At 47.0% G+C, this 26,882-nt stretch overlaps 1 protein-coding gene across 3 annotated transcripts in view; it reads left to right on the top strand.

Annotated features, from left to right (window-relative positions):
- slc45a3 (solute carrier family 45 member 3) overlaps positions 1-26,882 on the top strand; it is a 231,883-nt gene that overhangs the window by 74,949 nt on the left and 130,052 nt on the right. Inside the window, exon 2 of one of the 3 annotated variants that reach the window (XM_038819358.1) lies at positions 24,658-24,846. The exons of 1 other annotated variant lie outside the window; for it this stretch is intronic. The gene's annotated coding sequence lies outside the window, so the exon portion shown is untranslated. Of the gene's footprint in view, positions 1-14,616; positions 14,843-24,657; positions 24,847-26,882 lie in introns of all 3 variants that reach the window. One more of the 3 variants, XM_038819356.1, reaches the window with a different exon arrangement.

The following is a 26,882-nucleotide window of genomic DNA, read 5'->3' as shown; positions in this document are numbered from 1 at the left end:
TCTAAAACTTTCTCTGAAACTTTTTTTGCATTGTAAAAAGTTGGTGGTGGTGGGGGGTGGGGGGCAACTTTCCCCACCAGTGCGGCGGCAGGATAAGGGGTATGAAAGGGATGCCAGCCCGGGAGAGAGGGGGGGGGGTAGGAAAGGGATGCCAGCTAGGGAGGGGGGGGGGTGGGTAGGAAAGGGATGCCAGCCCGGGAGAGGGGTGGGGGGGGGGGGGGTATGAAAGGGATGCCAGCCCGGGAGAGAGGGGGGGGGCGGGGGGTAGGAAAGGGATGCCAGCTAGGGAGGGGGGGGGGGGTGGGTAGGAAAGGGATGCCAGCCCGGGAGAGGGGTGGGGGGGGGGGGTAGGAAAGGGATGCCAGCCCGGGAGGGGGGGGGGGGGGGTATGAAAGGGATGCCAGCCCGGGAGGGGGGGTATGAAAGGGATGCCAGCCCGGGAGGGGAGGGGGGGGGGGTATGAAAGGGATGCCAGCCCGGGAGGGGGGTATGAAAGTGATGCCAGCCCGGGGGGGGGGGGGGTATGAAAGGGATGCCAGCCGGGGAGGGCAGTGGCTAGCACTGATTTATTTTTAGGCTTTGTAGAGGAAAGTTGGCGATTTGTGTTGAATTTCAGACTGTTTGGGTGTATTTCACATGGGAACCGGTTTGCAATGGCTGAGCTTGGAGATCTCTGCCTTTCACTCCCATTCATATAGTCCCGGCTCATTCGGCTGCTGTGAATTTCCATCGACTTAAATCGTGTTGAATTGGATGGCATCTCCTCCTGCAACCCCCTCACACACACACACCTCCCTTCCCATCTCTCTCTCTTCCCATCAAATGTTTAAATGATTTTGTTTTGGGGGGTGGGGTTGCATTATTTAAAATGCTATTTTAAACTTTTTCTCTCCCCCCCCCCACACAAACAATAAAAACCCCAAAAGTTCTGGAGAAACCAAATGACAAAAGATGGAGATTATTTCGTGGATTTCTTAGGCCACCCTGACCAAAGCTTTGGGAAGAATCTCCAGTAAGGATGCTATTAACCCCCCCCCCCCCCCCCCCCCCCCACCATCCCCACTACCTTCCCAAGTGTGTTTAACCCTGAATCCCAGACCCATTTGTTGCCTGTGCAGCAAATGAGAAAATACTTCTGGCTGTTTCTGACTTTTTGAAGTTTTGTTGCATGCAGCCTATGGAGTTGGATTCCAACAGAGCTCAGGGCTGTCACTGAGGATGCTGTTGTGCAAAGGGCCAGTGCTGGCTGGTAAGGTGGGCTCCATCAGCAGCTTGAGCAACGGAGTCTGTTCAATACAATGGTCAGTTGAATACATCATAATAATAATCGCTTATTGTCATAAGTCGGCTTCAATGTAGTTACTGTGAAAAGCCCCTAGTCGCCACATTCCGGCGCCTGTTCGGGGAGGCTGGTATGGGAATTGAACCTGCGCTGTGCTGGCCTTGTTCTGCATTGCAAGCCAGCTGTTTGGCCCACTGTGCTAAACCAGTCCCTTATTGCAGTCAAGGCGACTACAATAAAATACATTGCATTCTGGTTGCATTGATGAACAAGGGGAAAGGTCGGCAAGTGTGTTTTGGGTTAGTGAATCTCACCATGGGCGGGGATGGATCTTCAACAAATGGCTTCTTCAATGTTTCAAGGGGGGGGTCAGAGAAGGGGCAAAATAATCAGTCATTCTAGCCCCTGATCATTATCTAGTGAGCAACGGGAGAGGACAGAGTTAGTTCGATTGCAGTGCTCTCCTACCCTGCCCTTCCTCCCACTGATTGAGACCAACAGCCCGTTGACAGTCACCATCTGGGCTTGCACATGACCACCGATACCGAAACATCACCGTCCCTTGTGTAGCCGCGTGTCATTACTTCAGCGGGGAAGGGAACGGGAGGAAAACCTTCAGTTCTATAGTGCCTTTCACAGGACGGCACAGTAGCACAGTGGTTAGCACTACTGTCTCTCGCCACTGAGGATCCGGGTTCCATCCCGGCTCCAGGTCACTGTCCGTGTGGGGTTTGCACATTCTCCCCGTGTCTGCGTGGGTCTCGCCCCCACAACCCGAAGATGTGCAGGGGAGGTGGATTGACCATGCTTAATTGCCCCTTAATTGCAAAACAAAAGGAATTGGGCAATATAAATTTATAAAAAGAAATAGTGCCTTTCACAAGCTTTGCAGCCAATCGCTGCTGTGATGTAGGAAACACAGCAGCCAACCTGTGCACAGCAAGATCCCACAAACAACAATGTGACAATGATCAGGTAATCTAATTCAGTGATGTCAGTTGAGGGCTAGGTATTGGCCAGGATGGAAACAGGGAAGGGAATGCAATTGGTAAGTTTAGGCTGCATCAGATCAGAGAATGAAAACAGCACAGAATGAGGCCATTCTGCCCATCATTCCTGTGCTGACCCTTTGGTAGATTTATCAGATCAGAACAACTTGTATAAATTCCATTGTATCACCTTCTAATTAGCCTAAATCTGTGACCTCTGGTCACTGATTCTTCATCCATTGCGAAGAGTGTCTCCTTTTTTTAAACTCTAATAACTAAACCCTTCATAATTTTGAATGCCTCTATTCTCTTAACCTTGTCTCCCTCAGGAGAACACGGTTTTTATTGTTTCTCCATGTAACTGAAGTCACTCACCTTTTTTAGTATCGTTCTAGTAAATGTCTCCTGCATTTTCTTGAAGTTCTAGCCCTCCTTCCTGAACCATGATGCTGATCCAGCTCGGTCCATACCAGCAATTAATCAACCCAACGTTTTAGAAAATTTAACCTTTCTACGCGGTGTCACTGTTTATAATGGGCAAGGGTGTTGTTAGCCTTGTTAAATAGGGTGGCACAGTTGCACAGCGGTTAACACTGTTGCTTCACAGCGCCAGGGTCCCGGGTTCGATTCCTGGCCCTGGGTCACTGTCTGTGCGGAGTCTGCACGTTCTCCCCATGTATGCGTGGGTTTCCTCCGGGTGCTCCGATTTCCTCCCACAAGTCCCGAAAGACATGCTGTTAGATGAATTGGACATTCTGAATTCTCCCTCCGTGTACCCAAACAGCCGCCAGACTGTGGCGACGAGGGGCTTTTCACAGTAACTTCATTGTGACACTAATAAAGATTATTATTATTAGATGGCATTTTCAATTTATCCTGTCAAAGACTTGTATCTACAACACACCCCTCCCCCTTGCCGGCCCCCTCACCCCCCCAGGTCTCTGTACCATTTTGTTTTCATTATCTCATATTCTCCCTTCCAAAATAAATACGTTCACACTTTCCTGTATTAAATTTAATCTGCCACGTATTATTCAGTATCTGAACCATTGCTTCCTGCCTCCATAAGGTTCCCCTTTTTGGTACTGTTATTTTCCCACTCGATATTATGAGGAATTTCCTTCCCATTGTTTGGTGGCCGGTTGTATACAAACAGCTGTGTAGTAGCTCCTTAATTCTAACCAAATAGATCTTTGAACCCTTAACTACATCAACCCTTTTCTCGTGCTGTAGTACATTATCTTTGATCAATATTACCACCCCCAACATTCCTCCCCCCCTCCCCCGTGCCTTTCCTGAATACATTACAGCCAAGATTAAGTGTCCATTTCTTCCTCTTGTTTGAACCGATTCTCCATTATTGTGACTATAACATAATCCCATGTGACTACCTGTCCCTGCAGCTCAGCAGACACATATACCTTGCTCCATGATTGTACACACATGCACTCTGAACTCCTCTTAAGTCTGCCTCACATTTCCCCTACCCCACCCTGTCCCTTCTATTTCTCATCTACCCTTCATTCTGTTGTTTGCCTCCCGCAGTTTGATCCGCACCTTGCACCTCCCCTCTGATTCTTCATCCAGTACCCTCCCCCACAATCCATTCATTTTAAACCACTGCACTGGTTAACCTCCCCTTGAGGATATTGGTCTAATCCTTGTTGAGATTTAGCCTTTTCTGAAGTGTCAATTTACTCCTGCTTTTCCAGGAACTAACGCCACCTGAAAGCTGATGTAAAACCATAGAATTACAGCAGTGACTGAGGCCATTCAGCCCACGTTGGCTGAACTGACCCTTCGCTAGAGTACTTCAATAATTCCCACTATCCTGCTCTTTCCTCACACCTTCCTGTCCTGCAAATCTTTAGCTCCTTTCCCTTGAATGATCAAATGGCCTCTGCTTCACGTCCTGGTCTGGCAAAGGGTGGCACGGTAGCACAGTGGTTAGCACTGTTGCTTCACAGTGCCAGGGTCCCAGGTTCGATTCCGGTCTTGGGTCACTGTCTGTGCGGAGTCTGCACGTTCTCCCCGTGCCTGCGTGGGTTTCCTCCGGATGCTCCGGTTTCCTCCAAGTCCCCAAAGACGTGCTTGTTAGGTGAATTGGACATTCTGAATTCTTCCTCTGTGGACCCGAACAGGCGCCGGAGTGTGGCAACTAGGGGATTTTCACAGTAACTTCAATGCAGTGTTCATGTAAGCCTACTTGTGATAATAAAGATTATTATTATAAAGAACTAATAATGGATAACTCTCTAAAGAAATTAACCCTTTACTCTTTCAGTGGCCATTTGAAAGAGTCGACTTCTCGTTACAAATAAATACCTATTTCCCTGATCACCTGTCAAATTCGCTCATAACGTTAAGAGCCGCTATTAAACCTTCTGTTGGTCATTTCTGCCTCAGTGGCAATAGCCTCGGTATCTCAGTCTCTCCTTGTAATTATAATCTCCACTCCTGGCATCAAGCTGATGAATTTCTATAATAAGGTGCTCAATAGCACACAGTGTTCTAATTTGGTGTAGCCATTTCCCTGGATGAATTTTATACACTTACTATTTAATCCTGGATAGTGTTCTGTTGGCTAGGTTTCAGGGTTACATTTATCTCCCTAATAACTCCAAATCGATTTGAAGAGGTACGAAAAACTCTGTACACACTGTGACTAATCAATGATATCCATGCGTGTTATTTGGGCGGCATCTTTCCCCTCGTTACTGATTTAAATCTGTTGCGGTTGTTTGCCTTGTTGATCAGCACTGAACTTTGTTCCACTATGTACAGCTAGAGCAGCAATATTGTCTTTGATTTACAGCTGCTTTATCTGGTTTTTATTTCAGTGAATTAAAAAATATTCTCACTAGCAGTCAAATCTACCAGCCAGCAACAGTGTGAGTAGTTTCTGGTCTATTGTTTTGTTCGAGCATTTCCATCAATGACCCAAGTGCTTTCTGGAAAGTAACTTTCATGACACATTTGGGAATATTAGAAATGCCCCATATATTGCTGAAATTCTCATTAATGAAGAAGAGCTCAGCCCCCTTGTCCCTAAATGGGCTTGACCTTCTGCCTAGATACGGTCCCACAGGGTGTGGCTACCCTCTGGTAGCTCCTTCAAGTCATGTGAGCCGAGATAGCAGTTTTTCCGACCTACCGTAAGACTTTATTGAGGTGGGCCAGGCCTGAAACCACCCAGTCAGTGCTCACCCATGTGCACCTCTCGGCTGGGACCAACAGATAATGGTTCGGAGTGTGGGAGTCTGTCTCGGCTTTTTTTTCCCTATCCTCCTCTTCCCAGCTCAACGATGCCGAGGTCAGACGTGGCACTTCCACTGCTGCTCCAGGCAGATCAGCTAACAGCGAATCCAACAAGATCTGTGGAGCATAGTAATGAACTATACTTTACAAACTCAGCCATTCCCAGCTAGTAGTTCAGGCATTTAATTCCCAAATGTTGTACGAAACAAGCAGTTGTTTCAATTATGAAAAGAACCCTTAACACTCAGTTTCTAGGGGCAGCACGGTGGCCTAGTGGTTAGCACAACTGCCTCACGGCGCTGAGGTCCCAGGTTCGATCCCGGCTCTGAGTCACTGTCCGTGTGGAGTTTGCACATTCTCCCCGTGTCTGCGTGGGTTTCGCCCCCACAACCCAAAAATGTGCAGAGTAGGTGGATTGGCCATGCTAAATTGCCCCTCAATTGGAAAAAATAATTGGGTACTCTAAATTTATATAAAAAAAACACTCAGTTTCTAAACAACATTTGTGACCTATTAAATATCATTTAATTTCACTCACTGTTCCCTGTATACTGGGCAGTAGTTATCCTGTATTAACATTAACGCTCTAATATATCTTTATGTTCTTCATTTAACATTATAAAATATTATATTTAGCATTGGAATGGATGACCCAAGCTGAATATAATTGTTTCTGTCACTCTCATTCATTTGTGAGACCCCAGCCCTCGCAGAAGCCCCCTGGCCAGCGGCATGGATCTCGGCCTAGTGTGGCGGCGCTGGACACTATCCGCAGTCGGCACGCCAAGCTCCTGACCGCTGGCACCATATGTGGCCTGCGCCGTTGGGAACTCAGCCCATCGGAGGCGGAGCATCGTGGGTGCGCGGGCTGATGCCACTCCAACGGCGTTGTGACTGCGCGCGCCGTGCGTCCCGATGACGCTGATTTGGAGGGGGTGGAGAATCTCGAACTTGCGCCAAACCGGCGCCTGCCCCGATTTCGGTGTCGGAAGCCATTCTCCGCCCGATTGCTGTGCCCGATTTAGACATCGGGCGACAGAGAATCCCACCCCTTGTGCTTGGAGGAACTTTTGACAGGCTGAAATGAACCAGAGCATTACAACACCTGATTGCAGCCACCTCGATCCAACCTAATGTGTTGCAGCAGACTGTTGGGAACCTTTAATCCACGCTGGAGTTGGATCGAAAAAAAGGGGCACAACCTTAAAGTTAGGAGGTTGGCGGGGGGGTGCGGCGGGGGGGGGGGGGGGGGGGGGGGCGAGCGCTGTTCTGGTGTGATATCAGGACGCACTTCAGAGTGTAGTGAAAATCTGAAACTCCCTAACATTTGTGGAGGCTAGGGAATTGAAATTCTTAAAGCTGAGGCTGATAGACTTGGAGTGGGGCAAAGGGTTATGGAATCAAGGTGGGTAGAGAGAGTTAGGAAACAGATCAATCCTGATCCAAACCAACAGTGAACAGGCTTGAGGAGCTGAATAGTCTACGCCCGTTTGTGTGTTCCAAACACCATTTGGGGTAAATACTATCCCCCTGTTATGCTGGGTCAGATACTACACAAAACTAGTGGTAATTCATGATTTAGTCTGCCGTTCATCTTTTAGAAAAGAAGTCCTGCAGTCCATTCAACCTAATAAATGTGAGCTTTGAAAGCTTGGATGTCATTGGCAGTCCCTCATGGCATATCCAATTCTTGTATTTTCAAATCTCAGTTACCTTTAGTTTTGCTCTTCAAGGTGTTGACGTTGATTGGAATATCTGCCCAAGCAGCCATCCTTCTTGTGTTAGCTCGGGTGCTGTTGGCGTAACAAGGGAACCTGCTTTTTTTTCATTCACAAAGTCCACGCGTGTGTGATTCTGGGAGTGTTACCCCTGGCTCAGTCAGTAACACTCTTGTTTCTGAATCGTCAAGGTTCCAGGTTCAAGTCCCACTCTAGGGCTTGAGTACAAACATCTACCCTGAGACTCTGGTGCAGTCCTGAGGCCGTGCTGCATTGTTGGAGGTGCTGTGTTTTGGATGAGATGCTCAACTGCCTCCTCTGGTGAATACCCAGGCACTGTTTTGAAGAAGAGCCTGGGTGGGATTCTCCACTAATGGCTCTATGTCCCCCACGCCAGCGTATAGACGCTGGTGTTTCACTCTTGACTTTCCTTAGGAAAGTCCTGAGTGATTCTCCTACCTGCAGGGAGCTGGCAGGGCCCCAGAGTGCTTCTCTCAGCTCTGGCTGCCTCTGTCAATGGCACCCTAGCCGCGCCTCGTAGCAGGCGATTCCCGAGCGATTCTGACCAGGGAATCCAGCCCCCTGTATTTATTCCCCTTCTGACATGATCAAAAAGACAGATTATCTGGTGGTTAGAACATTGCTGTTTGTGGGGGCTTGCTGTGGGCAGAATTGGCTGCTGCATTCTCTGCATTGCAACTGCAGTACATCATTGGCTGTAACTCACTTTGAGATGTCTGGGATCGTGCGAGGTGCTATATAAACGCAAGCCTATCTTTCTTTTTATTACTGGTTTAAGGAGCACTGCATGATTTACCCCCTTCCTTTGTATATTCCCATACGTCCAAAGCTTAATTCTATTTACTTATCGTTCCCTTACTACGGAAATCAGCTGGGACAGAACCTGGGATTTTCCAGGACTCTCTGCTTAGTGACTTTTAGCCACTGAAACCCAAGGAGAATTCTCGTGGTGACTTGGCTGAGTGATGTTCGCAAATTAAATCTCATCTCATGGCCAACGTATCTGGTTTATGGAAGTTGCGTTATCACTTTTATCAACAACTAATTTGTTACTCGCTCAATGCCTGAACCAGAACCTTGGCAGTAGTGAGGACCAGCACGGCAGCGATGTTCATCCACATTTTGGTGGCAAAACTACCATAATGTTTGAATGACCTTTTGACCCTGAGGCATTTCTGATGCGCTGCTTCCATCATTTCAAAGAGCATCTCAACGTTTCTGTTCACTCCATGAACTAGAGGCCAGAAGTGTGAGGGGTTAATAGGAAACTCAGGAGAGAAGTCTGCCAGAGAATGTGGAACTTGCAAACTAGGCAATGACTATAGATCCATTTCAGGTGAAGCTGGATACCCACGAGAGTGAAAGGAGTGGAAGGCCATGTTGGGTGAGATGAAGAAGGAAGGGAGGAGGCTAATTAGTATGGAGCATAACGCTTGGATCACTTGGGTCAAATGTTACAATTGTGCCATTGGCTTGATGTAACTTATATTGACTCCCCCTTTTCTTTCCCACTCTTTCTGAAGGCCCCACCTACCAACCGGTTGAAAGGCCTTGCAGGGTTTCATTTCCGACTCTTCTGGTAACAGTGAAACCTGGAGCTGCCTCCATTTGGTCTGCAGTCAGCAGTGAGGGAATGCAGGAGTGAAATGCCATCTGATTTGTGTGTATTTTAATTGTGGGAGGGAACCGGAGCACCCGGAGGAAACCCGCGCAGTCACGGGGAGAATGTGCAGACTCCGCACAGACAGCGACCCAAGCCGGGAATCGAAGCTGGTACCCTGGCGCTGTGAAGCAACAGTGTGTAGTTTGATAATTAGAATTAAAGGGATTATTTCACCTGATTTTCTTTCTACTCTTAGTTCCCATCCTCTCCTGGGGGCCTTGTCCGTTCTGGGATACTGTTGCACGGGTACTGGGTGCTAGGAATTGCCAATGTGCCAGGATTGTCCAGCATCTCCAGGAATTATGTCAACTTATTTAATTACCTGCCTCACCATCCTTCACTCCCTGAAGGCATCGAGTCGAGTTGATCTACTGACTCCAGTTCCAAAGGTGTTTTGTACGGCTGCTACTTTGCGAAGAAAACTGAAATGTCTTTAGTGTGTGTATATATTCTCCAGGAATTAACAAATATCGCCCAAGAAAATCTTCATGGGAAACATTTTAATTGAATACTTTGTTTATGGCAACATGATAGAGGAATGAAAATAGGCTGTTTGACTGGGTGGAGCGGCAGGAGACCGAGGGATAAAACTCCCAGGAAGATTTCCAAACAGAATTGGCAACCAGACACGATGCCTGCAGGTTGATGAAGTGGGTGTTTTGCACGTGAGCTTACATGTTGAGTTCTGTGGGGTGGGAAAGGACAGTTCTTGTGGGGAGAACATGGCTAAATGTGGCCCTATTCTCACCATCCGTTAAAGACACTGAGCCCCGGACTGCCAGAGCTCAGAATTACACGATTAATGTTGCCATTGCTATGGGGACTTAATCACACAGCTTGCTTCTCTTAACCAAAGCGGAAAGCTTCACCCACGTGCCAAGTTCATTTATCAGCAGTGTTACATTATCTTTTGTCATATTTTAAGAGGCTGATGCAGGTGGTGACCTGGTACTTTTAAGGAAGCGGAGAGTTTTACACGAAGGATTATCTTCCCACCTGCCATATTTATAAAGACACTTTAGTTGTCTTAGCTAAGTATCAGGTGTACAAAACACCTTTGGAACTGGACTTATGCCTTTAGGGAGTGAAGGACGGTAAGGAAGGGAAATAAAATAAGTTGATATAATTGTGATTTAAAAAGATATATAGCGGGTCAGGGTCTCTGCAAAGTGACAAGAATACAACTTTTCTGATCGCGTAAAATGTCCGCTTGATTTGGTCATTGCTCTTGCGCAAGTAAGTCAGCATTTCGTGGGGTCAGAGCTTACTCAAGAATTTGAGTACATAAGGTTGGCAGGTACTGGAAATGAAAATTGCTTATTGTCACGAGTAGACTTCAATGAAGTTATTGTGAAAAGCCCCTAGTTGCCACATTCCAGCGCCTGTTCGGGGAGGCTGGTACGGGAATTGAACCGTGCTGCTGGCCTGCCTTGGTCTGCTTTGCAAGCCAGCTATTTAGCCCAGTGTGCTAAACCAGCCAATGTGGGAGTGAGGGAGGGAGTGCTGGATAGTTGGCGGTGCCTTAATCCATTCAAGGAAGCTGTTGAGTTGAGGTCTTGGTGAAGATCGATTGGGTGGCAGTATTCAAAAACGGGCAGGAGTATTCTCCCATTGTCCTGGTGAATGTTTATGACTCCAATCAATACTGTTATAAAACAGATTGACTCATTAGTGGTGCTGTGGTACCTTGCTGTGTGTGTAATCAGCTGTAATAATTCTGTACATTTCTGAAATGCCATGATTGTAGCGGTTCATTGGCTGTGAAGCATTTTAGACCATCTTGAGGGCACTGTATTAGTACAACTTTTTTCCTACAGTAGACATGCAGTAACTTGTTCTCAATGGTTCATATTGAATGCGGCAGATTATTTTTCACATGAAACACTGCTCAGTTTGTGTGTTTCACCAGCACTTGGCTCCAAACTTCAGTACAGGCTTGTTCCAAATATGGGAGCTGAATTCCAGAGGAGATTGAAGGGGATTGCCTTTGACACCAAGGTAGTGTTTGATAGGGTGTGGAATCAAGAGGCCTGGGTGAAATTGAAATCAGTGGGAAGCGGGGGAAACTCTCCATTGGTTGGAGTCAGAGCAACATTTAAAAAAAACAGATCGTTGTTGGAGGCCAATTATCTCTGCCACAGGGCGTCACTGTAGGAGCTCCCCAAGGTTCGGACAAACCATCTTCGACTGCTTCATCACTCATCCCCATCCACTATAAAATCTGAAGTGCCAGATTAGAATTGGATGGTTTGTAGTTCATGCCTTCTCAGATAAGGAAGCAGTCATTGTGGGAGTGACGTAATAACAATAATTTTTATTATTGTCACAAGTCGGCTTGCATTAACACTGCAATGAAGTTACTGTGAAAATCTCCTAGTCGCCACACTCCGGCGCCTGTTCGGGTACACGGAGGAAGAATTTAGAATTTAGAATGTCCAATTCACCTGACAAGCATGTCTTTCAGGTCTTGTGGGAGGAAAGCGGAGCACCCGGAGGAAACCCACGCAGACACGAGGAGAAAGTGCAGACTCCGCACAGACAGCGTCCTAAGCCAGGGATCGAACCCGGGTCCCTGCTGCTGTGAAGCAACAATGCTAACCACTGTGCCACCATGCCCTGGGGGACAAGTCCCGCACAGGGGCAGGTCTGGGTATTTAAAACAGTTACTCTGAAGTTGGAAGAAGTGCTTTTATTTCTTCTAACATTTTTCCAAAATAAATATTAACGTGACACTGGCAGAACCAGCCAAAGTTAGTTATTTTAAAAATGGCTTTGTCAGATGGTTCCCAATGCAATGCAATGGACCAGGGGACTCCAGCACTCCTGGACAAATGCCAGGTAAACCCTTAACTGGAACATTCCAACAGGGAATTCCCTCCACAACTTTGGGGTACCTGCCAAATGCAGCGCTGGGGAGCCAGGAAGCTACAGGCCAGTGTCTTTGCTGGATTGATAACTTCCAGATTATATCATGCTGTTGTTTTCCATTCAATCTGGAAGATTTCAAATTCTGAATTCGCATCATCAATATTCTTCAAAGGAGTGCAGCTCTTGACGGAATGTCAGGGATGTAGATCCGCTTCCCCTGCTTGTACTTAACTTCCTGCAACTGAATTAACAGGCCTCGCAGACGCCTCGGTGCAGCTGAACGCGGTCCGAGGAAAATGCTCTGAGGTGGCTTGTGATCAGATTCTACCCTCACTTATCTTTTCCAAACAGGTATGGACTAAAATGCTCACAGGCAAGGAGGATAGCCAGGCGCTCTTTCCTCATTCTGTGCAGAGTGCTATTCAGTTTGCGTTAACACGCTGGATGCAAAAGCCACCTGGGTTGTCCTTGCTCCATCAGGGTTGCTCCAAGCCCCGTCTCATTGGCGTCGCACTGCAGGGTGACTTCATTGTTAATGTAGTAACTCCTCGGCGCGGCACGGTGGCGCAGTGGTTATCTCTGCTGCCTCACGGCGCCGAGGACCCGGGTTCGATCCCGGCCCTGGGGCACAGTCCCTGTGGCGTTTGCACGTTCTCCCCGTGTCTGCGTGGGTCTCACCCCCACAACCCAAAGATATGCAGGGTAGCTGGATTGGCCACGCTAAATTGCCCCTTAATTGGGAAAAAAACAGAATTAGGTACTCTAAATTTATATAAAAATACTTAGTGATGCCCCAGCAATGCTGTTGTTGTCACTAGTATTACGATCTTAGTTGATGTTATAACTGGACGGGCAGATTCCAGAATGGAACCCTGGTTCGAAAGACCATAACGATTTGAAAATATGGAGGAACAGAGTCACGGGACCAGTAAAACAAAAATAAAAACATGAAAAGATGGATTATTATACAATACTCCTTTACTCCCCTCTTAGCTTTATAAATACACACCAATTAACACGGATAACAAAGTGCATCTTAAACTACATTGATCTAATTAATACAAAGTCCTGTTTAAGCACACAGGTTGGCTGTGGTCAAATAGACCCATTCTACTCTGACCCCAAGTTAGTGTCTGTGGTTTTCTCCTCAGAATCCCCCTAAATGGTTGTCCCATGGGACTTTGCAAACCCCACTCCCAACAAAACCGCGCTTTATTTATTTTGGGAGAAGATTTTAATAATGCATCTCCTTAAGCAGTTTACATTCCGAAATCCAGACCAGGTTTTCCAAATGACACTTTAAACCAAAGCTTTTGCTCCACTTTTATCAGCGAATCCAGTCCAGGATTTCACACCAACGTCTTTAGGATTTCTTTTTCTTGACTGCTGTGCAAACTGCTCACAATTGCTATAATTCTCGATTCGTAGACTATTAAAATGGCATCAGACATTTATTTTACCGTTGAAGGTTGTGGCACCACTTTAATTCTGGATCTTGCAATTGTCTCTAACTTAGAACATTCTGTTTACTCTTCCTTTCATTCTTCTGAACAACACCTTGGTCTCTGTTCACTTACCTCCAAATGTCTTAAACATCTTTCTGTCCAAATTCCCTGGTTGTCTGGATTGTTACTTGTACTTCCGGAAGCCTGCCTCCTTGCAGCTCCCATCCTGTCCAGGCTTGCTTCTGCCAGAGTTGGGAGATGTTCACTCCCAGAGGTCCTGTCTCCAACTGCAATGAAATTAGCCAAACTAAAACGTAAAAGCTTATCTACCTTACAAGGCCCCAATTGCCAAGCAGCACCCACATACCTCTGCTGGCCTACATAGTTTTCACGCCATAGCCCTCTCTGAACACAACAGAAACACGGTTGGAATTGAAACCAACCCTCGCGCATAAAAAAAAACTTCTTGTCCATCATGAATCTAACTACGGGTTTTACCGATCCAGGCACAGACACATTAAATTAAACCTCCTTAAAACTATACCATGTTTCCAATGTTTACCAATACAAATATAAATCCCTTAAAACTAACTTTATTTTCTGAATGGTAGTTGTTTGATGCGAGTGAAAGCTGCTTCTCGTCCAGTGCCCCAATACGACTGAACATCCTCAGCAATTAACTTGTGCGGAGGTTCACACAGATGACAAATTGGGCATTAGCTTAACTAGGTTGTTCACAAGTCCAACAAATGTTGAACCACCTTCACATCTCTTAGGTTGTGCATCTCTACCTCAGCTCTCATCTTATCAGGGTCAGGCTGAAGTTATTTTGCTGTCAGTACGCGACTATGTAATTGACTCCAGTCGCAGTTTTTCCTTATTAATCTCCTGGTTCATCTGGCAAACTCTCTCTCCATCAGTCTTGCTAGATCTTGCTCTGCAATGGCTTCTTTCATCATATCTCCACATCTATAGACTAACCGATCATCCACAATGGCTTCCACTCCTGGAGGTTCATTGACTATCTCGTGCTGCCTCCATTGACATTCTTCCAGAGCAGTAGAAATGCCAACCAGCATTCGCAAGCACCTGTACTTCCCAAATGCCGTCGAGAATAGAGTCTTCTTTCAACTTCACCTGCAAGTGGATCCTTCGCATATAGGGTGGTAAAGATTTTTGCCGTGGCAAGTTGTGCGGCAAAATGTCTTCCGTGGTTGGCATTGGGTATTGAGAGCTCCTCAAAATTTTGAGGTCCTTTGGACTTGTGCTTCCCAAGTTTTTCACTGCTACCGTATTGCTAATCCGCTCTGTAGGTCTTGTCGCTTCCTTGGTTACTCCCATCTTTATCAAGTTCCTCTATCTTGCCTTCCAGGCTGGACTCGGGCAGCTAGAACTCTCCTTGGAAGATGCTGAGATGCTCTCACACTCGCATCTACTTGAAGATGATGTTCACCAGAAAGACCACCAAGATCTGTGAAACCATCTTGAGTTTTTGTTTAGGATTGGTTCAGCAGTCAATGTCTTTGTGCTTTGTGAAGCACTGCAAACCTCTTCTGGCACATGGAGGTTGTCCAAGAGGTAGACATGCTTCAGCTGAGGTATGTGAATTTTGGTTAGTGCCTCCTATTTGAAAGTGCAAATCTTTCTCGGCCTAGTTTGTCCATTTGGTGTGAGCATTATTCCATCATAATAGCCACAACTTTACCTTCGACAGCTTCATTTACGAGATTCACATTCATTTGATGCTGTCCTTCTGCAGTCATCACTCCAGTAGCCACAAACCATTTTTTAACCTTAGTACTTGACGATGCTGACCTGTCCCCGGGCGCAGAGTGATCCATCAGATTCATGATCCAACATCTCTCCAGCAACCTTCTTTCCAGGCTTGCATTTCTTCTTCCCACAAAAATACTTGTATGCAAACCGATCCATTGCTTGGCCTTCAGGCTGAGACCTATCTCTTAGTTCTCCCATTAATAACCTCCAGCTGAACCTCAAAGCGTCTGTACATGTCAATAGCTTTCTTGAAAGTAAGTTTCTCTCATCTTTGCTCTCTTTGCGGGATCTTTTGTTCCTAAGACAATCCTATCACGGCACGGTGGCACAGTGGTTAGCACTGCTGTCTCACAGTGCCAGGGACCCGGGTTCAATTCCGGCCTTGGGTGACTGTCCTTGTGGAGTTTGCGCGTTCTCCCCGTGTCTGCGTGGGTTTCCTCCGAGTGCTCCGGTTGCCTCCCACAGTCCAAGGATGTGTAGGTTAGGTGGATTGGCCGTGCTAAATTACCCCTTAGTGTCCAAGGATTTGCTGATTGGGTGGGGTTGCGAGGGAGGAGGCCTGGGTAGAATGCTGTTTCAGAGGGTCAGTGCAGACTTGATGGGCTGAATGGTCTCTTTATGCACTGTCAATATACTGTATGCATATTTTATATTCGGTATATGCATTGTCTTCCTCAATAGAAGGAACTAATGTTGACTCATTCACAGTGTCCTTTAACTCCGTGAGTAATTTGCTTTCATAAGAAAAATAGTATCTTATAAACAGAATAAACAGAGAGAGATAATTATTGCATCCACTGTCAGTTTGTTTCATAGTTTCGTTTTAAGGTCCCTGCCATTTGACTGCCCTCAACTAAAGTTGGACATGTGTGGAGTTTATAAATTGGAAAGTTAGCGTCAACAGTTCATGGGAAGTCTGCTGTGAAGCAGGGCCATTCAACTTTGCCTTAAGTTAAACAAGATAAGATAGTTGAACTGAGTCATCAATGGAGGACATGGCTTTGAAAATAAGGAAACCACAAAGAGAAAACAAGAACCAGTAAGGAATGTTTTGCTTGCGACTGTTGTTTTGTGGAATAAACAATGTCCACGCACTGTCTGCAGTTCCTTTATGTCCCTGTCTCTTCTGACAACATTGGCCCCTTCGCTGATCCATGGCAGCACTGTTCCAAATGCTGTCCAAGTGGAACTATTCATGTGTGGTTTTTGACCTTGAATGGGAGCAGAGTGTCCTGCGGAGGATAACCCAGCCAAATCCCAATGACGGCCGAATGCATTCAGCTGTTAAGTGCTTGCTGTGTAGGGATCAGCTGTAACCATTTGTCCTTCATTGCCTCAGGAATGGAGGTTACCTGTTGAAGCCCTGGCTTGAGACCCAGTCTGACCAAAGGTTGGAAGGGGTCGACCAAAGGTTGGAAGGGGTCGATGGTATTCATCAGCCTCGGTTGAGTCACCAGGACCAATGGGCTTCTCTATATATTTTCATTCTCCCGCACCCCCCACCCGCAAATTGCTTCCTGTTAAAGGAGGACATTGATTGACAAAAGCCTCCATTTAGAGCAATATGGGAACAACAGGGTTTGCAGCTATGGCTGAAAGGTGGTTGGCCTACAACTAATTATTACACAATTGATAAAGGGGATGGGTAATGACGGTCAATATTGGTAAATGTAACTCTTTCCCTTCGACAGACTGGTTCATTGAGTGACTACAGCACAGAAGGGAGCTAAAGGCTCTTTGTAACTGTGCTGCCAGCTGTCTACTAGAGCCAGTCTTATTCCTCTGCCGTTTCCCCATAGCCCTGCTCATCTTTACTCTTCAGATAATAATCCAATTCCCTTTTGAAAGTGCTGACTGAATCTGCCTCCACCACATTCTCTCAGGAAGCGTATTCCAGAGACTAACCACTGCATGGAAATAATTCCCTTTTCCCTCTTGTGGCCATTGCTTCTTTTGCTGATCACTTCAAAGCATCCTCAGGTTGTCAGTCCTTCCAACAATGGGAATGGATTTTCCCTATCCAGTGTGTCCAGGCTCCTGGGTTTGAACACCTCCAGTCAGTCCCGCCTCACTCTTCTCCAAGGAAAATGCAAGTGCAACGTAAATATCTATTGCCGCATATACAGGGACAGAGAATTGTCTTTCTGTGCAGGTATGGACATGGGAGCACGTTTGCAGAAACAAAGTGGAAGCAAAATCCTTAATGGCTTTCAAAAGGGAAATGGTGAAAGGGAGGCGTGGGGAGGTGTAGGACTGAGTAGGTATGGGCGGCACGGTAGCACAATGGTTAGCACTGTTGCTTCACAGCACCAGGGTTCGATTCCCGGCTTGGGTCACTGTCTATGCAGAGCCTGCACGTTCTCCCCATGTCTGCGTGGGTTTCCTCCGGGTGCTCCGGTTTTCTCCCACAAGTCCCGAAAGACGTGCTTGTTAGGTGAATTGGACATTCTGAATTCTCCCTCTGTGTACCCGAACAGGCGCCGAAATGTGGCGACTAGGGGCTTTTCACAGTAACTTCGTTGCAATGTTAATGGAAGCCTACTTGTGACAATAAAGATTGTTATTGTAGCTCTTTCTGAGAATCTGTACACGGTGGGCCAAAAGTACTCTTGTGCCGCAAATATTTCATAATTCTATGGCTGTGGCTTGTTCTGCCATCTGTATGCTTTCCTTTGACGTACATGTGTGGTTAAGTTTTGTTCCACATCTAATGCAAACAAAGAACAAAACTATAAGTTCCACAGTGAAATGTAAAAATAGTTTATTTTCCACTGTATAGGCCAGTAATTTTGAAATCCTGTGAATTGCATCTATTTCTATTTTGAGTGCCACAGTACAGGTTTACAGAGGAATATTTTTTAGTGACTGGTCCGGATGCTTGTATTTTATAACTAAAAAGGTCAGACTTGGAGAAGTTCCAAGTCTCCAGTTTTTTCCCGTTTGCTGGATTAACCTTTGTTTCTTTCATCCCCGTGCTCAATATTTTTCGATCATGGGATGTTTTGCTTGCCTTTCACCTCATCCCTTCCTTAAACTCGAGCCTCCATAGCAGTCAAGCCCATTGCAACATGGGCTGAGTTGAAAGATGTGGCCCCCAGCCTTTTCTTTTTCTAAATTTAGAGCACCTACATCTTTTTTTCCAATTAAGGGGCAATTATCTAGTGTGGCCAATCAACCTGCCCTGCACATTTTCAGGATGTTTGATTGGGGTGGGGGGGGGGGGGGGGGACCCACGCAGATTCGGGGAGAATGTGCAAACTCCACACTGACAGTGACCCAGGGCCGGGATCGAACCTGGGTCCCCCCCCCCCGCCCTCGGACCTCGCAGCACCACAGCTCATGCAGGCACGGCAGTCAGGGCCTGATCCCTGGTGTTGAAAAATGCCTGCTTGGAACTTCCAGCCTGGCACCCTGGCAGTTCCTGTGCCAGGCTGGCAGTGCCAAGGTGCCCGGGTAGTATCAGCAGTGTTGGGGTGCCGCCCTTCCCAGAGGCCGACCACTCGGAGGCAACTGATCGCCCGGTAGACACCCCCCCTGCTAAGTGACGTTCTGCCTGGATCCCGTTGCAGGGGCCCTGTTGGGGACTCCTGGGTGTGGCCGATAGATGCCGGGAGCCGATTAGTTCTGGCGTCAACAGAGTTAAGTGAGCTCACTTTTTTTTTTCTTCTTTTATTTTAATAAATTTAGAGTACTCAATTATTTATTTTTTTCCAATTAAGGGGCATTTTAGCGTGGTGGCCAATCCACCTACCCTGTACACCTTTGGGCTGTGGGGGTGAAACCCACGCAGGCACGGGGAGAATGTGCAAACTCTACACGGACAGTGACCCAGGGCCGGGATTCGAACCTGGGTCCTCAGCGCCGCAGTCCCAGTGCTAACCACTGCAGCCACATGCCGCCCTAAGTGAGCTCATTTAACCATGTGGTTAATTGTGGCCCATTGTGGATGGGATCCGGATCACCGCATCTCGCGAGCTCTGGTTCGATCGCTCGAGGCGTAACGGCCGTTTCTCGGGCGGGGCTTCTCTCGGGATGTACCGGCTGTGTCCGGATTCCGGTGGCACGAGGCTGGGAAATCCATGCCCATGCCCAATGTGTGGGTGGATTTCGATCCGGATCGTGCCCACGCAGCCGGAGGAAATCACCCCGCCATTGCCCGCCAAAATAACAGCCGTATTTCTGGGAGAATTCCGGCAGCGGGGAAAACCTTGCGCGACCTCTTGAGTTGCCGCCAACCAGAAGAGAGCAGTTATTTAAAAACGCTGATTAAAATATAAGTTTGGTAGTAAGCGAACAACTCCTTTGGCTGCTGCTGGGTTCAAAGTGGAATCACGATGGTTGTGGAAAAACTGCTGACCATTTGGATTGGACATCAAATACAATAATGCAAACCTTAGTTTCATTATTATTGAAGGAAAGGCCACGAGTTTGTACGGGGATCTTAAGAAAGACTGTGGTGAAAGTTCAAATGTAGAACCATTTAATGCTCGTTGTGACTGGTTTGCAAGTTATAAAAAATGTGCTAACTTGCAGAACGTTGTAAGTGGGGAGGTTGCCGTGCCGACCACGACGCAGTTAAATCCTCGATTAACCCATCAAGTGAAATCATTGAGAAAGGTGGGTGAAAGCTCCAACGGTGACACAGTGGTTAGCACTGCTGCCTCACAGCTCCGTTCGCTGGTGGCTGAGCTAGAAAATCTCAGCCCCCATCTAATAGCCCTCTGAAAGGTCCTCCCCGCCCCCAGTAAGATCCACCTCCAACACCACCCTTGCATCCCCCTGAGCAAGCGAAATCTTCACAGCTTGGTGAGCACTCAAACCTTGTTTTCGCTTTCACGCGGTGGAATAAATTTATTGTTGATCTTTTCTTCATTTTTTTTTAACCTTTTATAATACGTCCCCATAATATTGTATGGAAACGAATATCCAAAAGTTTCTCCTCTGGAATGTAAACTCGGTGTCTAACAATTAACGACGTTAATTGTACATTTGTGTCCCATGCTTTCTTTCCTGAGGGTGCAGACACTCCACTCCCTGGCCCATGTCCATTCTTTACCCATGTGGAGCTCTGTGTGAGTGCCGGCAAAATGATGGGCCCAGTGACCCAAGGGCAAGAGACCTGGCTGTTTTCATTTTCACTGTAATTCCTGTAACCCAGGGAAACCAAGGTTAACTTCAATTCATCAGAGAGTTCAGCATTTTATTCCAAACAATAATGTGTTCACAAAGCCAGTTTATATGATAGTTGAACACTGACTTACTCCAAACACATAGCCTGTGGACTCAATGGGCGGGATTCTCCCGTACCCGGCGGGGCTGGGGGTCCCGGCGGGACGGAGTGGCGGGAACCACTCCGGCGTCGGCCCACCCCAGAGGTGCGGAATCCTCCGTACCTTCAGGGGCTAGGCCGGCGGCGGAGTGGTTGGTGCCCCATGGCCGGCGGGATAGGGACTTGGCGCCACGTCAACCGGCGCCGAAGGGCCTCCGGCAGCCGGCGCGAGTCGGCGTATACGCAGGAGCGGCAGCGCATGCTGGCATCATGCCCGCGCATGCGTAGAGGGAATTGCTTCTGCACCGGGAATGGACAATACAGTGCCCCCACGGCACAGGCCCGCCCGCGGATCGGTGGGCCCCGAGCGCGGGCCAGGTCACCATGGGGGCACCCCCCGGGGCCAGACTCCCCCGCGACCCACCAGGAACCCCGGAGCCCGCCCGCGCCGCCAGGTCCCGTCGGTAAGGGACCTACTCTAATTTACGCCGGCGGGACCGGCTACAGGCGGGCTGGACTTCGGCCCATCGCGGGCCGGAGAATTCGGGCAGCCCCGGCGCCCAATAAGTCGCGCTGGACCCCGCCATTCTCCGAGGCGGGCAGCGCGACTCACGCAATTCCGGTTTTGGGGGGCCGGGAGACCTGGGAGGACGGCGGGGGCGGGGTTCGTGCCGACCCCCGGCGATTCTCCCACCCGGTGGGGGGGGGGGGGGGGGGGGGAAGTTCGGTGAATCCCACCCAAACACCTTCCCCACCAGAGTTTTCTCGGGTAATGTGTGACAATTGAACGATTGCTTTGGGTGTTTGATGAGTGTTTGATTTAGGAAATGTATATTTAAGTGATTTTTCAAAGTTAACGAGACTGTCTCTTTTATCTTCTTATGATGGGAACTGAAACCCACATGAACTACTATGATGTATAGGAAAATACCTTCCCACTGGCCCATCCAGCCAGCCCCACACACAGCATGGCTGGTTATACCCTCTCGCTGTACCTGAAAGCCATGTATCCTCCTAGTATACCCTATTTATGTATACCCGAACAGGCACCAGGATGTGGCAACTAGGGGATTTTCACAGTAACTTCATTGCAGTGTTAATGTAAGCCTACTTGTGACAATAAAAATGATGATTATTATTATTAGTGAAAAAACAGATAAGATCCTTGGACCGTGGGTGGCGTCCAGGGATCTGGAAATCTCCTTGTCATCCTCTTTAGGCAATCCAAAATGAGTCCTGTAGACCACACCGGTCCTGATTTAATAAAATATATAAATTTAGATTACCCAATTCATTTTTCCAATTAAGGGGCAATTTAGCGTGGCCAATCCACCGACCCTGCACATCTTTGGGTTGTGGGGGTGAAACCCACGCAGACACGGGGAGAATGTGCAAACTCCACACAGTGACCCAGAGCCAGGATCGAACCTGGGACCTCGGCGCCGTGATGCAGCAGTGCTAACCACTGCGCCACCGTGCTGCCCTCACCGGTCCCGATTAATGTACAGACAGAATGGGTCCGGTACTCACTCCACAAATCTCTCGGAGAGGAAGCATAAAATCTCACTGAGTCCTGTGAGCTAAAGTCAAACTCGAGCTAATACACCACCCGTTAAAAAAGTTCAGCCAACAAAACAATTGGTGCCGAGATGACTTAGCTGAGAGAGGGAAGGAAAGGAGAGGAGAAAGTGTAAATAGATTTCCCCACCCGCGTCAGTGCTTTATTTGGCATTGTGCACCAAAGTCGCTGCTCTACAAGAACAAATTGCAATAAAAGTTGCACTTTTGCTGTGTAAGTCAAGGCAACTGGCAACAATCTTGGCTTCTATTCTGCAAATTGGATTCTTATTCTGCAAATCGGAGTGCAGATTTAAATAATGGTCACAATACAATGAACAAGTTTATGTTGCTCCTATCAGTACTGGAGGTCAGGGTTCAGATGACTGTTTTTCACTCGCCTTCGTAACGTGTAATTCTCCCTAAATTTGACAAGTTGCGTGGCTCCACTGTTAATTGGGTTGCTCTTTTGTTGTATAATAAAAGATTTACTAATTTTTAAAGGGTTTTGATGGACAACAGTCCATTTTCAAACTTTATTTCAAAGTTTATTATGAACATTGTTTTGGAAGTCAACGTGCTAAAGTTCAACAGTGAGGGACGTTGTTGCGGGATTTTGGAATTTCTTGCAGTCTGGGTACTCTGTTCAATTAATAAATCGAGAATGTGAAGCTGGTCTCGGTAATGGTGACTGACCATGATAATCATCATCAATTGTTGGAAAAATCCATCTGGTTTATTGTTGTCCTTGGGGAGGGAGATCTGTCGTCCTTGCCTGCTCTGGCCTGAATATGAATCTGGAGCCATAGAAACATGGCTTACTCTTAACTGCCCTCCAAAATGGCGGAGCAAGCCGTGGCGGTTCAAGGATAATTCAGGATGGGCCACTGATACTGGCCATGCCAACAATGCCACAAGCTTATCAATGGCTCTGAAGGCCAGCAGAGGCAATTGCACCACCAGTTCAATGGAAATTTGCTCATTGGGAAAGTCATTGGACTGTCTTTGTTGCAAAAATCCATGTGAAACATTTAGATTTGACAGCGAGGAAGTTGTTGTGTTCGGAAGTGTCAGCAGACATTTAGAAATGAAAATTGGGGGAATCTGTCTTCCCGTTGAGAAGTTGCATTGCAAGTTCTTAATCTGTATAATGAAATGGGACACATTCCGTATCTGGGAAGCTGTAGGAGGCATTTTGACGATGGAAGTTTGATTTATTGTGTATATGTGACATACGCACTTACGACACTCTGAGCTAGGCTACACGGCCAATTCCAGACCCCCTTTACCCAGAGTCACAACACAATTGAATTAACCAATAATTCTTAGAAACAAAAATGTACACACACACACAAGGCAGAAATACACAAAGGGAGAAGAGGGGGGTGTAAAAATAATAATGAAAAGTACTTGTTTCAGATGGTTGTTTCGCGCACACTGTCCTTCAAGCACTGTTGCTTCACAGCTGCAGGCTGCCAGCTTCAATTCCTGGCTTGGTTCACTGTCTGTGCGGAGTCTGCATGTTCTCCCCGTGTCTGCGTGGGTTTCCACCGGGCGCTCCGGTTTCCTCCCAGAAGTCCCGAAAGATGTGCTGGTTAGGTGAATTGGACATTCTGAATTCTCCCTCCGTGTACCCGAACAGGCGCCGGCTAGTGTGGCGACTAGGGGATTTTCGCAGTAACTTCATTGCAGTGTTAATGTAATCCTACTTGTGACAAGAATAAAGATGATCATTATTAGCATGATTATTAACCAGTCTTTCGGATTGAGATATCTGCTTCCCAGTCTCCAGTGGTTTTCACTGTAGATTCATTCAGGTCTCTGCTGTTTCAGAAGTACAGCAACTCACAGAAAACACGAGGGAAAGGGAGCAGGTCCATTTCTCTTTGCGTCTAGGTCTCGATGCTGCTTTCTCTAGGTCTCCTGAAATCATCCCAATCAGAAAGATCCAATCACCACCTGTTACCGGGCAGAATGCAGCATTTTGGCCAATTCATTGGCCACCAGCCAACCAATTGAACCACCCCATCTCTCGGGTGCCACAAAGTCTGAGTTCCCCTGTTCAAACACTAGCACCAAATACTATGCTGCAAGTTCTTCAGTTCCTCATTCTCTCGCTGCTCGACAGGAAGAAACCTGTTCATTCCGCGTCCATGGATCAAAAATGATAACAGCAAAAATAAAGAAAGGGGAAATAAGGGAATCAACAGGAAAGACCCTTATACCTGTGGGATGACTATGTGGCGACTTGGATGAACGTTTGTTGGTCTGATTATCGCTGAAAGATTTCGAGCCCTCACGGATGTGTGCCCTTTGTGGGGGGAGGAGGTGAGATTTGTGTGCTTTGACGAGCAGCCTGGCTTTTAGAGCAAAAGAAAATGGTTTTAATAGGGTGCACATGCGGTGGTGCTGTGTCCTTGTGTGTCATTCGGCCACAAGGGCCTGATTAGAAATGTGGTAGCTCAAAATGTGCCTGCTGGTTTGGAGCAAGAGAATGGGGTTCATAGCCAGTTATCTTGTCAATGTGTTGGCGCAGTTTTAGCAAGACCACGCTGGCTGTGATGACTTGCATGGGATCTGTGACTCTGGGGTACAGTAGACCTGTGCTGACTTTACAGTTATTGACACACTGATTGTTTGCCTGGCTCGATTCTACTCATAAACTCTATTTTGGTATAAAAAATCACGACGAAAATAATTATTATGACACCCACTTCGGAATACCTATTTTAACCACTATGCCTCATTTCTTTTGCGTGCATGTGTGTGTGTGTGTCAATGTTTCCCATTTTTATTCTGCTGTCTATTCAGGTGGAGGAAAAACTTATATTTACATAGAGCACCTTCCATGGCTGCAGCATGTTACAAAGTGCCTTACAAACAGGGAAGCTTTCTTGAAGGACAGGACTGCAGGGTGCAGGAGTAAGGTGAATCAGGAGCAGCACTGACATGTCTCCCCGATGATCCATTAAGCTATGAAATGGCATCCGTATAATTATGGTAAATTGCATCCATAAAATATTGTGAATGAGGTATGTGTTCTTGATGGTGGGATGGGTGGGGGGGGCGGGGGTTTGGGGGTGGTACATAGTCAGTTCATTTAAGAGCGGCTGTGTTCAGATAGCTGGAATGTGGCGTGACAGATGGCTTTGGATGTGGTCAGTGTTACAGTTTAACTGCTCTGCTATCTCTCTTTAGATTAAGGGCAAAAGGCCATTTCCCACAACAGGCCCGCATTGCTTACGATCAGAAACTTGCAGAGTAAATGGGAACATGCCACTCCAGCATTAACAAATGTCAATTTTAGAGTGTTATATTTTGCACTGGGAGATCAGTCAGGCTTCCAACCCATAGCCCCCCCCCCCCCCCCTATGAGGGTGTCTCCCTCACTGGGACCTGAAGATCCTACCGGAAAGCCCAGAAGATCCTACCTACCCGTAAACCCCGGCCTGGCCAAACAGACAGAAATTCTTACTCCGTCAAGACAATTTTGTTCAGGCTAAAGCCAGGGCTGGTGCAAGAGAGTTCGGCGTTACGGACAAACCTTCATCAAACCAACCCCCCACTCCTCCACATTAACTGTTACAAATGAAAACTGTTCCACATTAATTTTACATGATAAAGGAGAATATCATGATACTGATTGAACATTCTCATTGTTCTACACTTTTCACGGTATGTGGACGAGCAGAAATGCACAATGTGCAAGCGGCTCACCTGATGTGTCCCGACAACAATTGCTGAAGAAAAGGCACTTTTTTTTTGTCAAAGCTTTTCGTTTTGCACTCATCATTATGTTTTGCTAGAACACCAACGTCAGGGGAAACAACAAATTTGTACAGTATGGGAAGAGAGTACTGATTGGTTGGCAAGTGGACTCTGATTGGTAGAGCCTTTGCCACGGAGAATACACCAGTTGATGGTCGCCGACAGTTAACCGCCAAGCATTGTTTGAAATTTAATCCAGACTGCTTGAGTCTGGTCAAGGCACTGCCCCGAGGAATGAACCAGCCAACGGCTGTCACCCATTTTGTTTAGCTGAAACAGGCGCGATGTGTGTACGTGTTCTTTCTGACTGCAAAGAACAGGGCCCTGTGTATTAACCTGTGTAGTTTCCAGTACATGCGAGCCGGACTGACAATCTTAAATTGTTTGTCAGCTTAATTCTTAGCACACTGAGGATTATTTAGCAGATGTTATCTGATTGCGGAATCACACCTATTGTTGGACACTGTGTGTTGAGCTTCACGAGCACAGGCTGGTTGGGTACCATCTGTACCGTGCCCATGTACCGTGTCCGTTGCAAAAAGCAGAAGGGACATGCTCTTTGACATGATCCTCCAGCCTTTGGGACGTTGTTTCCCCGACACTGGCACTCTTGTGATGTGCCCTGACGAATGCACGGTGAGAAGCATTAACAAAAAAAAACATCTTTAGCAATTCTTGGGTTCTGTAGCACCGAGCGACTGTTACCAGATAATTTATGTGCAATTTACAAAATCGGTAATAATTATTATGGCAACGTGGAGATTGAATTACCTTGCATATTATTTGCTGGATTGCACGTTTTGGAATCGTCATGGAGATGTACAAATGTGTAAAAGTGCTGTATAACCAGAAGGAAGAATATGATATGAAATATTGGGAAGACTATAAATGGAAATCTATGTACATGTCAGTATACATGAATGTACATCAGTGATCTAAACACTGAAGCCTTTTTGTTTACGTATGTAGTTTTATGAATAGTTCATTCAGCTTTCTGCTGCCTCTGCCGCCCTCCCAAATCCTGCTGCTCCCGGGGACCGCATAGTTTGCCGAGTGCCTAAAAACCGTGGTTGACTTTATTTGGAGGAACTATAATTGCATAAAAATCCAGCAAGTGATCATTTAGAAGAAAGAACGGGAGTGTTATTGCATGCACATCACTTCGCTGAAATATCAGCCAGAGATTCCCAGTTTCCTGAGCCAGTTGGTGGGATGCAGCCACCAGTTGGTGGGATGCAGACTTTGGCCTGGATTTATCGCTGCTGCCG

The sequence above is a fragment of the Scyliorhinus canicula genome, chromosome 15 (assembly GCF_902713615.1).
Source record: "Scyliorhinus canicula chromosome 15, sScyCan1.1, whole genome shotgun sequence".
Classification (NCBI taxonomy): domain Eukaryota; kingdom Metazoa; phylum Chordata; class Chondrichthyes; order Carcharhiniformes; family Scyliorhinidae; genus Scyliorhinus; species Scyliorhinus canicula.
Note: the sequence above shows the minus strand (reverse complement) of the source record. Positions and strands in the feature narration are given on the sequence as shown.